The sequence below is a fragment of the Capricornis sumatraensis genome, chromosome 13 (genome assembly GCF_032405125.1).
Source record: "Capricornis sumatraensis isolate serow.1 chromosome 13, serow.2, whole genome shotgun sequence".
Taxonomy (NCBI): Eukaryota; Metazoa; Chordata; class Mammalia; order Artiodactyla; family Bovidae; genus Capricornis; species Capricornis sumatraensis.
The window spans coordinates 62,385,649-62,401,896 of NC_091081.1; positions in this window are offsets into that span (position 1 = coordinate 62,385,649).

The window sequence follows — 16,248 nt, forward strand, 5'->3', positions numbered from 1 at the left end:
GCTGTGATTCATGGTGTCGCAAAGAGTTGGACACGAGTGAGCGACTGAACTGAACTGAAATAAGAATTAGTTCATGGTTTATACCAACAGAACCGATTGAATATATCAAGTGCATTCAAATGAGCAAAATCATTTTTTCCTTAGCTATCTGAGTAATGTCTATTTGTCATTTCTTTCTCTGATTTCACTATAGAAAAGATTTTGAAACTCAAAAGCAAATGAGTAGAACCATCACTTTTCTGAAATCCGTCCTTTATGGCAAACTAATTTGATAGATCTTCAGAACTTGCCAGAAAGTAACAATGGATTAACTTCAGTGATATATTCTGAAAATAATCGATAAAATAAACTTGATGCAACAGAAGGAACACTCACTTATTATCAAGGGCAAGCATTTGATTTTATCTCTTCACATGCTGTAATATGTTTGGTTCCTTTCTGCCTCTGGATCATCCTTTTCCTGTGGTGTGATGGGAAAGAGAAAATTTGATTTTAATTATTTGATGCCAAAATGCCAAAACACTTGTTGAAAAATTGAAAAACCTGATAATCTTGATGTTTTTCTATCTTGATGCAGAAGACCTATTTCAGAGAGGTCCAGACAGTGGACCAAATTTCTTGCTTTTTGCTTGGCTATTTGGCATCATGCATACCATATGCGTGTAAGTGTCCTTGCATCAAATGTCTCTCAATGGGTGAGAGATGCTATTGGTCTTGGACTGGCTTTCTGTATAATTATGATGAATCTAGAGTGCTAATCTATGGTGTGATTGAATAAAATAATACTAGTTATAAATCTCTGCTGTATAGCACCCCTGCCTTGGATTATTGGGCATTAACACAGGTCATGTCTGAATTTCAAAAGTCTTGACTGTATGTGGAGTGCTTTCACACTGATTGCCCAGTTCTCTGGAGGGCTACCATTCTTTCTCATCAATAATTGCTGTGTGCAGTTACCCTTAAAGAAGCCCATTGCAAGCAGCCCAGTTCAAAAGACGAGTTTCCTGTTTTTCTTTCAAGAGGAATGTTCAATTTTCAAATGAATTGGATAGGCAAACAGGGAAAAGTTTTACATTTTGCAATTTGCCTAGTGGCTGTCTTCCAAAATCTGCAATATATTTTGTAAACATTATTACTGACTTGGTAAGCGGCCATTTCTGTAGCCACTTACTGTCTTTGTGATGGTATAAAGGGCAATTCACTTTACCTAATACTCCTTAAGCCTTCCAGAGCACTGTTGCAATCATAGGATGGCACTACCTCTTCCATGTGATAAATGTGAATGGCTTTGTAAGTAAACACCGTCCCCTTTAATTCCATCACCATATGGAGAGATGATTGTCGAAAGGGGGCCAGTAGGCCAGACAGTTCACCGCACAAAGGCAGGTATTCCACTGTCTTATCTGCCCTCCACTTTCCTACTGCCCAGCACCCTGCCTAGAACGCAGTCTAGCACTCAATTAATATTTGTTGACTGACTGACAAAAGAAAGCCAAGTCAGGAAAAGTTAAAGCACAACTTTAGTTTTCTCATTCAGTTATAAGCTCTTTTAAGATGGCCCAATTGGTAAGCCTGATTTCCCTAAAGTGCCATTCTTGGAAAATAAAATGCTGTAAATTGAATCTGCTGGATAAGGAATTGGCTGTATAGTCTCTGCATAAAGGCAGAGGCAGGAAGGTTTGGTGCACTGTTTGGAGGTCTGCTCTGCAAGGAAGGAGCTCTTGCCCAGCACTTTTGGCGCCCCGGGGCTCCATGCAGTCAGGTTTTAGGAGACTTGTTGTGGCTCAATCCAATAAAAAATGTTCGTAAAGAAACTTTTTTTTTGGCTAGGATGCTTGTCTTGAAAAATAATATAGAACATTGTTAACAATTCAGCCAGGGAAGATAGAAATAGGTCATACAAAAAAATGAAGAGTGAAGTCGTCCTGGCCTTTCTTTAATCTTTTGAACAGTGTTTGAAAGAGCTCTTGGCTGATGAACAAATGTGTTCTGTACTGTGGAGTTAATATCTGTGCCAGGGTTTCTGTCATCCCTCTGGGGGTGGTGATCAATATAACTAATAAAGAGGAAATGACTAGACTGAGCCCATTGGAGGCCAGTAATCTCCCTAATGGGACCGCAGAAGGAGACATCCTGAGATACCAGTCACGCTGAGTTTGGAGAAGTGTGGGTCTTAACAGAACAGTTAGTGGCTACTCAGTTAGCACTGTTATCTTAAGGAAGCCAGGTTGCATCCAAGGATAACACTAAAAAAGAGCAAGAAAATGAGCTTAGCGGGCTTTCCTGGTGCTCCAGTGGCTAAGACTCCAAGCTCCCAATGCAGGGGGCCTGGGTTTGATTCCGATCCCAGAACTAGATCCCTCATACTGCAACTAAGACCCAGTGCAGCCAAATATTAATAAATAAATAAATAAATATATAAATATATATATATTTTTAAGTAAGAGAGAAAATGCATCTAGTGAGTAAGGGAAGAAGGAACCACGGAAGAGAGTGAACAAGCAGAAAACAAAAAAGCCTTTTTGCAAAACTGCTATTTTCTTAGAGTATTTTTAGGTTCACAGTGAAACTGAAAGCACAGAGGTTTCCCACTTATCCTCTGCTCCACACAGGCATGGCCTCTCCCATTGTCAACATCCTCCCCCACAGAGCAATACATTTGCTATAATTAATTAATCAGATTGACACATCATTATCAAGTCTATAGTTTACATTACAGTTCACTCTTGGTATTGTATATTCTGTGGGTCTCAACAAATGTATAATGACATGCATCCATCATTATAATATCATAGAGTATTTTCTAGCCCTAAAAATCTTCTGTGGTCTGCCTATTCATTCCTCTCACACACTCCCATTCCCTGGCAAACACTGATCCTTTGGTTGTTTCCAATGTTATATCGTTGGAATGCTATAATAACTTAGCCTTTTCAGACTGATTTATTTCACTTAATAATATATGTTTTAGTTTCCATGTCCTTTTTTGTGCTTAATATTCATATTTTTTAGTGCTGAATAATATTCCATTTTTGAATAGACCATAGTTTACTTACCCACTTACCTACTGAAAGATATTTTGGTTGCTTCAAAATTTGAGTAATTATGAATAAAGCTGCAAAAACACCCATGTGCAGGTTTTTGTGTGGACTCAAGTTTTCAACTGCTTGGGTAAATACCAAGGAATATGATTACTGGATAGTATGGTAAGGATATGTTTCATTTTGAAAGAAACTGTCAAACTGTCTTCCAAAATGGCCATATCATTTTGTATTCCAGCAGAAATGGATGAGAGTTCCTGCTGCTCCATATCTTCACTAGCATTTGGTGTTCAGTGTTCCAGGTCCTGGCCATTGTAATACCTGTATAGTGGTATCTTACTGTTGTTTTAACTTGTTATTTCCCTGATGATATGTGATATGGGATTTCTTTCCATATGCTTATTTGCCAGCTGTATACCTTCTTTGATTAAGGTCTTTGATCCCATTTTTTTAATGGGATTGTTCTCTTGGTATTGACAAAGGATCCTTTTTAAAGGACAACAGAAGAGTTTGCTGATATTTGGAGTAAACCAGTGACTCCAAAGGTGTCTCAGATATATATACATATACACATATATATACACACACATATATATACATATATATATACATATATGTATATATACATACACCTGGGCTTCCCAGGTGGTGCTAGTGGTAAAAAATTTGCTTGCTAATGCAGGAGACGCAAGAGATGTGGGTTTGATCTCTGGGCCAGAAAGATCCCCTGGAGTAGGAAATGGCGACCCACTCCAGTATGCTTGCCTGGAGAATTCAATGGACAGGGGAACCTGACAGGCTACAGTCCATGGGGCCACAAAAGCTTGGACATGACTGAGCATACATAGGTATTATAACCAGTGCTAACACAATCTAAGTCACATCCAAGAGAACCTTTGATTAAAACACAATGATAACTAGAGAAATATGTAGTCACCAACTCAAGTGCAAGGAAGAAGATGCATAATTGTTAGAGGTATTGTTTCAGAATCTAATAGAAATTCTGGTTTCAGTAGAATTTTAAGGTTTAATAGTTCAATAAGAAAGGAGGTCTTTCCCTTTAGAAGACAACTGACTAATTCCTGAAATAGAAATCACATCTAGTTACCAAGTCTTCATTAAACATTAGGAAGAAGTTAAAGAGGTGTGTGAAGAATTAACTGCAAGGCAGGAGCCCATGCTTTATACCAGGCTCCCATTACTACCCAGGGTGGCCTCAGATTTCCTCTTTGAAAACTGGGATAATCAAAGAGATTCAGTAATAAGTTTTATGTTTCTTTGCTTTTGTTGTTTTAAGAGCTATGTAGACACCTTGGTTATTTTGAAGGGCTTAATATGTCAAAATCTGATTAAAAACAAAATCAATGATTTGCTTTATAGATTCTAAAATGGTTTGTTTAGATTAGAAAGTTACCACATTGGGAACTTCCCTGGTGATCCAGTGGCTAAGATTTTTTGCTCCCAACACAGCGGGCTGGGTTTGATCCCATGTTAGCCACAACTAAGAGCTAGCATGCCACAACTAAAAAACCCGCATGCTGCAACTAAGACCCAGCACAGTCAAATCAATACATTTTTTTTAAAATAAAATTACCACATCTACACTGGAAGAATCTATTCAACTTCCTCCAGCCTCCCCTAGTAAGATCCATATCAACACCTGTTAGAGGACTCTCCCCTCGCATCTTCCACCAGTTATTCTTATTTATGTTTTTGTATTTGTGTCTCCAGTATTCTGAACTTCCATAGAACAGGGTTTGGGTTTGTTCATTTTGTATTTCTAGGGACCATGTTCTTTCTAGCACTTGGTATGTATTTAGTAAGTGCTTGCTCAATGCATGAATTCCTTCTGTGTTGAAAATGTGTTTCAGTCAAAGAAACACTTGTAATAGAGTTACCAGTCCTTCAAAGGCAGACATTGAAAAACAGTGATGCAATGAAAATCCTCCTTCAATTTCCTGCTATGGCATTGTTGTCACAATATTATAAACCAAATTATGCCACAGACATTTAGTTAATCATTCTTCCTTTTTTACTAATTTGGCCATGCATTTCTTACTTGCAAATTATGTTGTCTTCAAATCTGTGCAAGTCATTGTTACTCAAACTGGACATTCACAGACAAAGAATTTGGTTTTTGTAGTTTTGTTTGCAGGTTCAAAATGGAAAAAGATCCTCTGGGAAACTAGGAAAGCAGGATGAGTAGGAAGAGTCCAGCTATGGAAAGATAGAAAAGGTGGCTTTCTAAATGTGGCTTAATCAATGGAACTAAGGCTGAGGATACATTCAAATGCCTGCCAAAGCCTATTAGTTCTGGATGAACAATGCAAGCTCTAATTTTTGTTGGCTTAATTTTGAGGACTTTTCCAAAGCCGGAGGTACTCTGATTAAATCTCCAAATTTGTTAATTAACAAACATTCTTACGCAGGCTAGAATTTCTCCTGATTGAACACTTTTAATATACAACACAGAAGCACAGGGCACCTCAGTAGATAATTATTTAAATGAGGTGCCAAATAACTTGTGTTAAACAGACATCTTAATTAGCAAAACAGATATATTCATATTTTTGCATATGAAATACTTAATAATATCACTATTCAAGATTTATAAAGACTGTCTTCTCTGAGAAGGTCAATGAAGTCCCTACATTGTTCATTTCCACTCATTCCAAAGAGCCTTTCTTACTTCTTGCTATTCATGTCATTCTCATGGAGTTGCTTAAGAGGTGTTGCATGTGGCTGAGAGAATAATTTTCATTGCCAGATATGTAAAATGATGTTTTCCTGAGACTGTACACATTGGCAAAGCTGAGAATAAGAATATGACCTAAAATATTTTGTGGAGCAGCATTTAGCTTGTTTGTGATGCTTTTGTTGGCTGCTTATGGGAGAAAAGACTTATCTTTTCTGAGATGGATTATGATGGATCCCTGGTGGCTCAGATGGTAAAGAATCTGCCTGCAGTGTGGAAGACCCAGGTTTGGTCCCTGGGTTGGGAAGATCCTCTGGAGAAGGGAATGGCTACCCACTCCAGAATTCTTGCCTGGAGAATTCCATGGACAGAGGAGCTTGGTGGGCTACAGTTCATGGGGTCACAAAGAGTCGGACATGACTGAGCGACTCTCACTTTCATCTGAAGTAATTATTAAAAATATTAAAGGAAAGGTATTAATCTCTCTGAGTGATATTCAACCTTACTGGATGGTTGAATTGTTTAATGTCTGCAACAGTAGTTTAATTTTGAAAAAAACTGGATTTATACAACTGCTATGACAGATCAAAATTAGAGAGTATATTTATAAATTTAAAAAATATGAATATGATCTCTCAGGCTTTTTCTTTGACCAATCATCCAGTTAACAAATATTTCTTAGGCACTATGTTGAGTAAGACACTTTGGGCACACAAAAAAATGTAAGTAAGATTTAGTTCCTGCTCTCAAGGAGCTCACATTCTCCTTGGAAAGATAAGACATATGTACATGGCGAGTGACCTAACAGTCCAAAATAGAACATAGATCAGTACCAAAAGCAAAGCAAAGCAACAGACTATTCACTTGCCAACGATAGATGTTTACTCCAAGCAGAATAAACTTTGTAACTACCAAAGATGGATTAAATTTTACTCTCTTGGTAAGTCTGATCTTCAGTGGCCTCAGCCTGCAAGTCTTGAAGTAAGGCTTGGACTCCCAGAGATAGGGGCTGAGGCACAGCATGAAAACACCAAATCCTAGCTACTAGACCAGTGGTCAGGGACAAGGGCCCTGGACCTTCGGTTTGCAGAAAAGAATTTCCACAAAGACAGAAAGTATTGATGCAAATAAGTATTTGTTAAGAGGAAAAATAATACAGTACATATGGATAGACACATGGGCAGACTCAGAGTGATAGTCCCTGAGCTGCCCCCTTGTGCCAGTTTAAATCACTGATATGGGGCATGCCTTCTGGATTTCCTTTGGCCAATAATTTTGATTTGCCTAATTCACAAGTCCACATTTGGTATATCTCAGTAACTTCCCATGTGTGTGCATGCATCTCTTAGCCAAGATGGATTCTACCGCTAAGGCCTATGGGTATCCTGGCATTCGTTAGCATCACTCCACTTTGACCTCTAAGGAGCCTTTCTGTGCTTGTGTGGTCAGGGAGGTCTCCTGACTTAAAGAATGAGAAATATGTGGTCTGGGCAGGGCCCAGCCTCTTTCCTTAATTGTCCTGCTATTCCTGTCTTGAAGTTTCAATCCTTAGGGTATGAATCTTCAATCACCTTATCCTGATGATCTCTTTATACCAGGTTTCTTAATATACATATATTTTAAAATGTTGACTTGTCATTAATATGTACTATATATTCACAATAGTGCACACAGCCGAAGTATGCAGCTTTATCAATTTTCACAGGATGGACATATCCTTGAAGCCAGCACCCAAATGGCTGCCTCATTTTGAAAATTATTTATTCTTTGTTTCCACAGTTATAAATCTTCCTTGGTAGTTCAACTCTCTACCTCACAGTGAATTTAGAAGGGCTAGCTAATTACAGCTTTAACTGTAAAAGATTAGAGGTGTACGGACTGGCAATGAGAACTATTGGTCTATAGATAGTTCAAGTTTAGATTGTGAGCTGGATCTTTCAGACAGACTGGCAAGTGGAAGAAAAACAAATTTATTAGCGGAATGTGAAATGACTAGATTTATCAAAATAACTAATGGAAAGGAGACCAATCATTCTAGAAATTCCCAGTCAGGCTGGAATGATTGGACACCAAACATCAGTAAATAGAAATAATGTTAAGGAGATTCCATCTTATATACCACAGAAAGCATTTTTCTTCCTCCATTCATATCACTGTGGAATAACCACAATAGCTGGTGCACTGTTTACCGACTTTCTGGGACCAAAGTCTTGTGCAGCTAAATTATCCTTTCTTCTTGCTGCTCACTCTGAAATTATCTAGATTTTACTGTCACAGTCTTTGTCACATAGGGGGCTCTCCCTCCCCCATTCCCCTTGAGAAGGTAGAAGCATCATCCTTAAAAGAGACCAGTTGCTTTTCTGCTCACTTGTCCCACATTGAGATGAGTCCTCCTGACTGGTTTCAAACCATGCCCCTCCAGATTATAAATGACCTAGTATTCCCCTGGTGGCTCAGATGGTAAAGAATCTGCCTGCAGTGTGGGAGACCTGGGTTTGATACCTGGGTGGGGAAGATGCCCTGGAGGAAGGCATGGCCAACCACTCCAGTATTCTTGCCTGGAGAATCCCCATGGACAGAGGAGACTGGTGGGCTACCGTCCATGGGGGTCGCAAAGATACCGTCCATGGGATCCCTAAGAATCAAACATGACTGGATGACTAAGCACAGCACAGCACAAATTGAGATCAGACTCTGAAAGGTGGCCCATGCATGGAGAAGGCTAAAATCTGAATGTGGCTTTGCACAAAATATTATTAACGATGCCTGAAAACCAATAGTTGAAGCCAAGGACCGGTGATAACCAACCATATGACCAACTTGTAATACATAAAGGTTTTGGGAAATCATTATTACTTTCAAACACAAGATTTCCCTTAGCTACAGAAAAAGGAATGTAGACAGTTATGAGAAGGGAAGGAGACTGACTCAAAACTCAAACTGGAATATTTCAGGTTACTAGCTGCCTCACAATAGTTTAAAAAATGCACAAGTCCCCATGAAAATGAATTTCAAACATCTCTTTTGTGATCTGTTAATGAGGACAGTTTGACATTTTCCCAGGTGAAATAATTTAAGTAGAAGCCATGTGACATTATAATCAATTTAAGCAGCTCTCTAGCTACTTCAAGTTTGTCAAAGTGTTTTACAGTTAAAGCTATAATTAGCTAGCCCTTCTAAATTCACTGTGAGGTAGAGAGTTGAATTACCAAGGAAGCTTTATAACTGTGGAAATGAATAAATAATTTTCAAAAAGTGGCAGCCATTTGGGTGCTGGTTTCAAGGATATGTTCATCTTCTGAAAATTGATAAAGCTGCATACTTCGGGTATGTACATCTTTGTGAATGTGTAGTGCGTATCAATGACAAGTCAACATTTAAAAATATATTTATATTAAGAAACCTGGTATAAAGAGAAAGAACAAAGATCTCCTTCCAGAGTAACTTTTCTGAAACTACCCAGGAAAAGTTTTTGTGTTTAGTGTAGTGGGTCTTCCTCTTGCCGAGCCAGCCACTTAGGTTGCAGCGAACTCAATTCCTCCTAGACTCAAATTGGTATTTGAAATGAATAGAATTGTGTGTAGATGGGAGTTAAAGTGGCAAGAAGATAAATAGATGGATTTTCACATCGTTTGCTTACTGAGCCGTTTGCTTCTTGGACAGAACTCTTGGGTCTTGACTGCCTAGTGCACCAGAAGCAAGACGTGATTGTGACCTCCTGGTCCAAAGCTTTCGTTTCACAGAGAAGGAACCAGGCTCCTAGAGGTGAAATTGCTAGAGAAGGACTGACCCTCTCACTCCCAGGGCCTTGGCGCTTTAGATTCACACAGAAATGGAACCAAATTCCAGCTCAATTGTTTACATACCCTGGGCTGTGGGCAAACCAGGGGACCTTGCTGATTCAGTTCCCTGAGAAACTTAAAGAGAGAATATAATAATGCCCATGCTGTAGAACTGCTGGGATGATAAAGGGGAGAAAACACACAAAGCTCTGATGGCAGCGAGTGTTCTATAAATTCCTGCTCCACATATATGATTCTTTTTTCATTTAAAACCTGAGTATTGGATTAGATTAGTCCCAGAGTTCTCAGTGGGCAGGGAATAAAAGGTGACAGTGCCTTCTTAAAGCAAAACTCACCACTCTCTCCCTCCCTACCCTGCTACACACACACACACACACACACACACACACACACTCCTCCTGGACCTGAGTCTTTTGTTTTCTGTCCCTTCTTTCCACTAGCTTTCTGTACTAAGCCTCCTGAAATCTGGGTCTGCTTTGTCATTTCTGCTTTCCCTTGTCCCATTTTGTCTCTAGTCTTTGAGGTCTACATTCTAGCCTGACCACTGCACCACAACTGCTCTGCAGAGATCCTCAAAGATGTCATGCTTACAAAAGCCAAGTTCCTTCTTTAGCCTGATCTTCATTACTTTTCTGTGGCATCTGTCCCTGTCCATCACTCTGCCTCTGAAACATGTTCCTTCCTTGGCTTTTACATGGTTCTTGTATTTTCGTTCTGTCCATCTGCCTTCTCCGTCTCAGTCTCTTTTTTAGGGTTCCTGAAATGCAGGTGATCTCTGGGCTGTCTGTTTCTCCTTGGCCTTCTCCTACCTGCCACGTGGCACCCAGTTGTGCCTTTCTATCCTGCCCTGTCTCCTGAGCTCTATATCTCTGTATCAGTCGCCCGTGGGATGTTTCATTGAGTAAAATCATCTCAACTGTATCCACTCTCTTCGCTTCTTCCTCCTCTATGATTTTCCGTATTCCTGAGCCCTGAATTGTACCACCAATTATGCTGTCGTTTTACCTTTCTCTCTCTACCAGCAGCCAATCCATCTACAGCTTTGGTACCTCTCTTTCCTATAAATCCTCTTGAAACATACATCGTTTCTTGGTCCTCTCACTCACTGCTCTAGCCCTGCCTTTTACCCTAGTTAGTTTGCCTGATTGGTGTCATTTAGAGAGGAGGTGACAGGCTAAGCACTGCACTGATTCTGTGACCGCTAATCAGGGTAATCCTTTCTTAAAAATACTAGTCATCGCTTCCCATCAACTTTGGAATGAAGTTCAAACTCGTAGTGTAGCCTTCAAGATCCTCTATGATTGCCCCAGTTTCTATTTCCAAATTTAACTTTTTCAGTTCATATCCTACATCCTGGTATTGTACAACTGGGATTGCTAGCAACATCTCTCATTTTTCTTGAACAACACCTATCCATCTTTCAAAACAGTCAACTCCAGAAAGAATTCCCTCTCCTTCACCTTCTGCACTCCATCCCCAGCTGGGTTGGATGCCTGGCGCATCACGTCCATCTCATTAGAGGAGACTTCCTTCTCTGTATTGTGGTAATCTGGCTCCTTGTCTGACTTTCCCATTAGAGGCAGGAAATGTGTTCTTTCATTTGTTTTGCCAGGGCATAACATGATACCCACAGGTACCAGTCCCTCCATAAATGCAATTTGAGTGAGTGATGAGCTGGCTACAGTAAGTCTGTGGGAAACTTTGGTGAGGCTGTGGAGGAGAGGGGAGGTGTGAGTGTGTATGAATCGGTTAGCTTATCGACTCCTCCACAGTCTAGAACTAGCTCAAAAGTAATTTAAATACAAAATGAGAAGTTCATTTCCCCCCCATCCACCCACATTATCATTTCAATGCTACCTGAAGACTAAAAACCATATAACTTTCTATTGCTTGCATGACCGTGTCAAGCGATCTGAAACATGTCATTCGTGAGCAGTGTCTCTGGCGGGGCTGACGCCCACAGGAGCAGAATCTTCCCAATCTTTGCTTTTCCCCTCCTTCTTCTGAAACACATCATATAGTCCTGTGAGCTTTTCATCCTGGAACAATCCTCCTCTGATGAAAACATCCTCTTCATCTTGTTCCAACCTCCCTCTCCCGTCGAAAACCTCCATGGATAGAACAAAGGTGATGGCTCATTAAAAATTTTAATGAGGCATCCAGAGGGGTGGCATAGAAGGAGATTTTAATATTATACTTAAAAGATAAAACAGACAATTTGTCTGAATCTTCTTTCAGGAATGTATCAAAGGGAAATACTTGGAATTCAAGTGTAAATTATAAAACAGAAAACAGAGTGTCCATTAGAATGAAATTGATGCTGATCAGGGGCCCAATAATCAATCCCACAGAAACAAAGATGTTTGTTCCCTTGAAGTTAAATAAATGCTAATTATACTGTTTTTGACCTCATCCATTTTTCCTTAGGAATGCTAGCATAGAAGATAAAAATCCAAAGGCAAATGATTAAACTCAATCTTATCTTTATTAATAAGTATCTTTATTGTTATTTTACTTCAAAGTCTATATCATCTTAATTCATAAGGAAAAGAATCTTTATTCCATAACCCTGTGATTAAGGAAAATTGTTGAGTTTAAAAAATTATTGGGCAGACAGAGAATGCAATATTGAGGAAATTTGTTATCTTTTGTGGACATCAGTATCTGTAAATAGCTGCCTTACAATTATAAAAATTCCTTCTGCTTAGGCGAGAGACTTAGAATTATTATTTAGTCACAGACTTCTTCCATTTTTTGTAGGTGTTTACTTATAAAATGGGAATGTAAGAGTGACTGTTTGAGCAGTGTGTTTTATGGCTGATGGCTGAGCCTATTTTTCTCTACAGAGTTAGGATCTCTTCAAATTCCCTCTCAATCGCTCTCTTCCTCTCTATTTTGTTTGTTTTGAGTAAACACAGCCGTTAATGCCTCAGCTACTCTGACCAGGTCCCCTGCCCCTCACTACCTGTTGCTCTATCTGCTGCTCTGGAAATAATTTCGTGAGATTTAGTCACTAAGTCATGTCTGACTCTTTTGCAATTCCGTGGACTGTAGCCCACCAGGCTCCTCTGTTCACGGGATTTCCCAGGCAAGAATACTGGAGTGGGTTGCCACTTCCTTCTCCGGGAGATCTTCCCGACCCAGGCATCAAACCCGCATCTCTTGCACTGGCAGGTGGATTCTTTGCCACTGTGCCACGGGGGAAGCCTTGATATAGTTTACCAGGGAGGAAGTAATGTAGAGGAGAGGCTGGGAGGGGGCAACGTGCAGCAGAGGGACTCTTAGTAGCACGCATCTTCCTCGTCTGGTCTTACCCTTCATTCATCCAAATTCCATCCCTCCAGAGGTCTTTCTTGCCTCTCCCTCCAGTTCTTCTGGTTCCATACCCTTCAGCAACTACATTCCTATCTATGCTTATTTACAGACTTTTCTCATGTCCTTTTCAGATTATTGGCCATCAGTAGGTTTGATTACATCCAGTAATTTACATATTCTCTAGGGGATCTGGTCTCTTAAGTTGGAAATTAAGAAATAGAGCCATCTCTTTACTGACCCTCATTGGGATATCGAATTTACCGTGAGTTTTTAGACTGTTGGTTTTGTTATCTAAACAACACCCTTGCCTGAAGGATGAGGTCTCTGACTAGGTCAGTCATTTGAGGAAGATTTGCAGCACTTAGATGCTTATGGAATGTGGGGGGGATCTATTGGGGTTTTGACCATTGGGTCTCAAGAGGTCTGGGAATTAGCTCCCAAATGTTGGATCATAAGGTGGCAATGTCCACCAAGAACTAGGCTGGGAGTAGAAGAGGCCAGGAGTCTGCAGCTTGCAGTTTGCCTTTGGGGCTGGATTAGTTGGCAGAGACTAGACGTGCTATGCTGAGTCAACTGGCAGAGTCAGATACTAAAGTCCAGTGTCAGAATATTGGTTGCTTATTTTATTCTCTGTATTCCTTTCTATTTTATTTTCTGAAAATAGTTAGTGAAATCCCTTTGAAAGTTTGAGCTTTTTTTTTTTTTTCCAGATATGTTAAGGGGAACTAAGGGAAAAGATATAGACTTGGGTTACACTCTAGACCAGGAGTTGGTCTTTTTTCCCTAAAGGATCAGATAGTAAATATTTTACGTTTTGTGGGCCAATGGTGACTGTCACAACTACTCAGCTCTGCTATTATAGTGTGAAAGCAGCCATAGGCAACACATAAATAAATGAGCATGACTGGGTTCCAATAAAACTTTATTTACAAAAAATAGGCAGCAAGCTGTCATTGGCCCACTGACCTTAGTATGCTGTGGATAAGAAAAGGGGGTGTGACCCATCCCCGAGGGCCAGAGGAAAGGTGGCAGAAGGAGCCAAGCAAGAGACGCAGAAGGCACAGGTGGCCCAGGAGACAGGCTGAGATCTCCCTGGCTGCCAAAGCCTTGAGTGTTTGGGTTCTAATTTACTAAGAGAGATACTTCCCTACTTCATCCCTCTCAAAAGAGTCTTGAGAGCAGGAATTTTTTTCTATTTTGTTTCTGCTGTATCTTCTGCACCTACACAGTTGCCTGGCACTCCAAAACACTTGCTAATGAGTACATATTTGAGTGAATAAAATTATCTTACATAAAAGGGGTGAATGAACATTTTGTATCTCTTTGACTCTGGGCATGACTCAGCATATTAACAAACAAGCATAAATACTAGTTTTGATATTGTGAGGCTAGAGTTGCAAAGAAAGGAAATCAAATATACCCTTTCACTTTAAATCTAACTGAAGGTGAGTGTTGTGTCTACTCATCTCTGTATCCAGCACAGAATTGTACCCTCTGTAATCCATACTTAGTATTGGTAATGAGATGCTTATAGGTAGAACTAAGTCTTACAAGCAGACTCAAAGTGTATGAGTGTTTCTGTTCCCTTCCTTCTCCCTCCCCCCCACCCCCCGGGATTTATGTTGATTCATGTTGAAACCTAATGCCCAATATGATGGTATTAGGAGATGGGGGCTTTAGGTCATGATGTTGGAGCCCTCATGAATGGGATTAGTGCCCTTAGGAAAGAGACCCCAGAGAGCTTCCTTGACCCCTCCACTGTGCAAATGGACAGTGAGAAGATGCTGTCTATGAACCAGGAAGCAGGCCCTCAGTTCAGTTCAGTTCAGTCGCTCAGTCGTGTCCGACTCTTTGCGACCCCACGAATCGCAGCACCCAGGCCTCCCTGTCCATGACCAACTCCCGGAGTCTACTGAAACTCATTTTCATTGAGTTGGTGATGCCATCCAACCATCTTATCTTCTATTGTCCCCTTCTCCTCCTGCCTTCAATCTTTTCCAGCATCAGGGTCTTTTCAAATGAGTCAGCTCTTCACATAAGGTAGCCAAAGTATTGGAGTTTCAGCTTTAGCATCAGTCCTTCCAATGAACACTCAGGACTGATCTCCTTTAGGATGGACTGGTTGGATCTCCTTGCAGTCCAAGGGACTCTCAAGAGTCTTCTCCAACAACACAGTTCAAAAGCATCAATTCTTCAGCACTCAGCTTTCTTTACAGTCCAACTCTCACATCCATACATGACTACTGGAAAAACCATAGCCTTGACTAGACAGAACTTTGTTGGAAAAGTAATGTCTCTGCTTTTGAATATGGTATCTAGGTTGGTCATAACTTTCCTTCCAAGGAGTAAGCGTCTTTTAATTTCATGGCTGCAATCATCATCTGCAGTGATTTTGGAGCCCCAAAAAATAAAGTCTGACACTGTTTCCTCATCTGTTTCCCATGAAGTGATGGGACCAGATGCCATGATCTTCGTTTTCTGAATGTTGAGCTTTAGGCTAACTTTTTCACTCTCCTCTTTCACTTTCATCAAGAAGCTCTTTAGTTCTTCACTTTCTGCCATAAGGGTGGTGTCATCTGCATATCTGAGGTTATTAATATTTTTCCTGGCTTGTGCTTCATCCAGCCCAGCATTTCTCATGATGTACTCTGCATATAAGTTAAAAAAGCAGGGTGACAATATATAGCCTTGACGTACTCTTTTTCCTATCTGGAACCAGTCTGTTGTTCCATATCTAGTTCTAACTGTTGCTTCCTGACCTGCATACAGATTTCACCAGACATCAAATCTGCTGATAACTCCCATTCTCCAGGACTGCGAGAAATAAATTTCTATTGTTTATAAACCACCCAGTCAGTGGTATTTTTGTTGTTGCAACCTGAATAGACTAAGACAACCAGGAGAGGAGAGAAAGACTTTTCCAGTCTTCACCAGGCTTCTTACAGAATTCTCCATTGTACCCATGTGGAAACCATCCTACCTGAAGATTTTAGTATTTTCACTAATAATACCTTTTTGAAGACCATGTAATTAGGTTATATTATATTCTATTTAAAGTATTTTGTGGATTAAGTGCTTATATCTATGCACAAAAGAAAGGTAAGTTCCCTCTTTTTCGGGTTTCTTTTAAAAGACAGGGGGCTTTGCTGGTGGTCCAGTGGCTAAGACTCCCAATGTGGGGGCCGGGGTTTGATCCCTGGTCCAGGAACTTTGAGTGCTGAAGAACTGATGCTTTCGAAATGTGGTGCTAGTGAAGACTCTTGAGATTCCATTTGGCAACAAGGAGATCAAACCAATAAATCCTAAAGGAAATCAACCCTGAATATTCATGGGAAGGACTAGCGCTGAAGCTGAAGCTCCAATACTTTGGCCACCTGATCTGAAAAGCCTACTCATT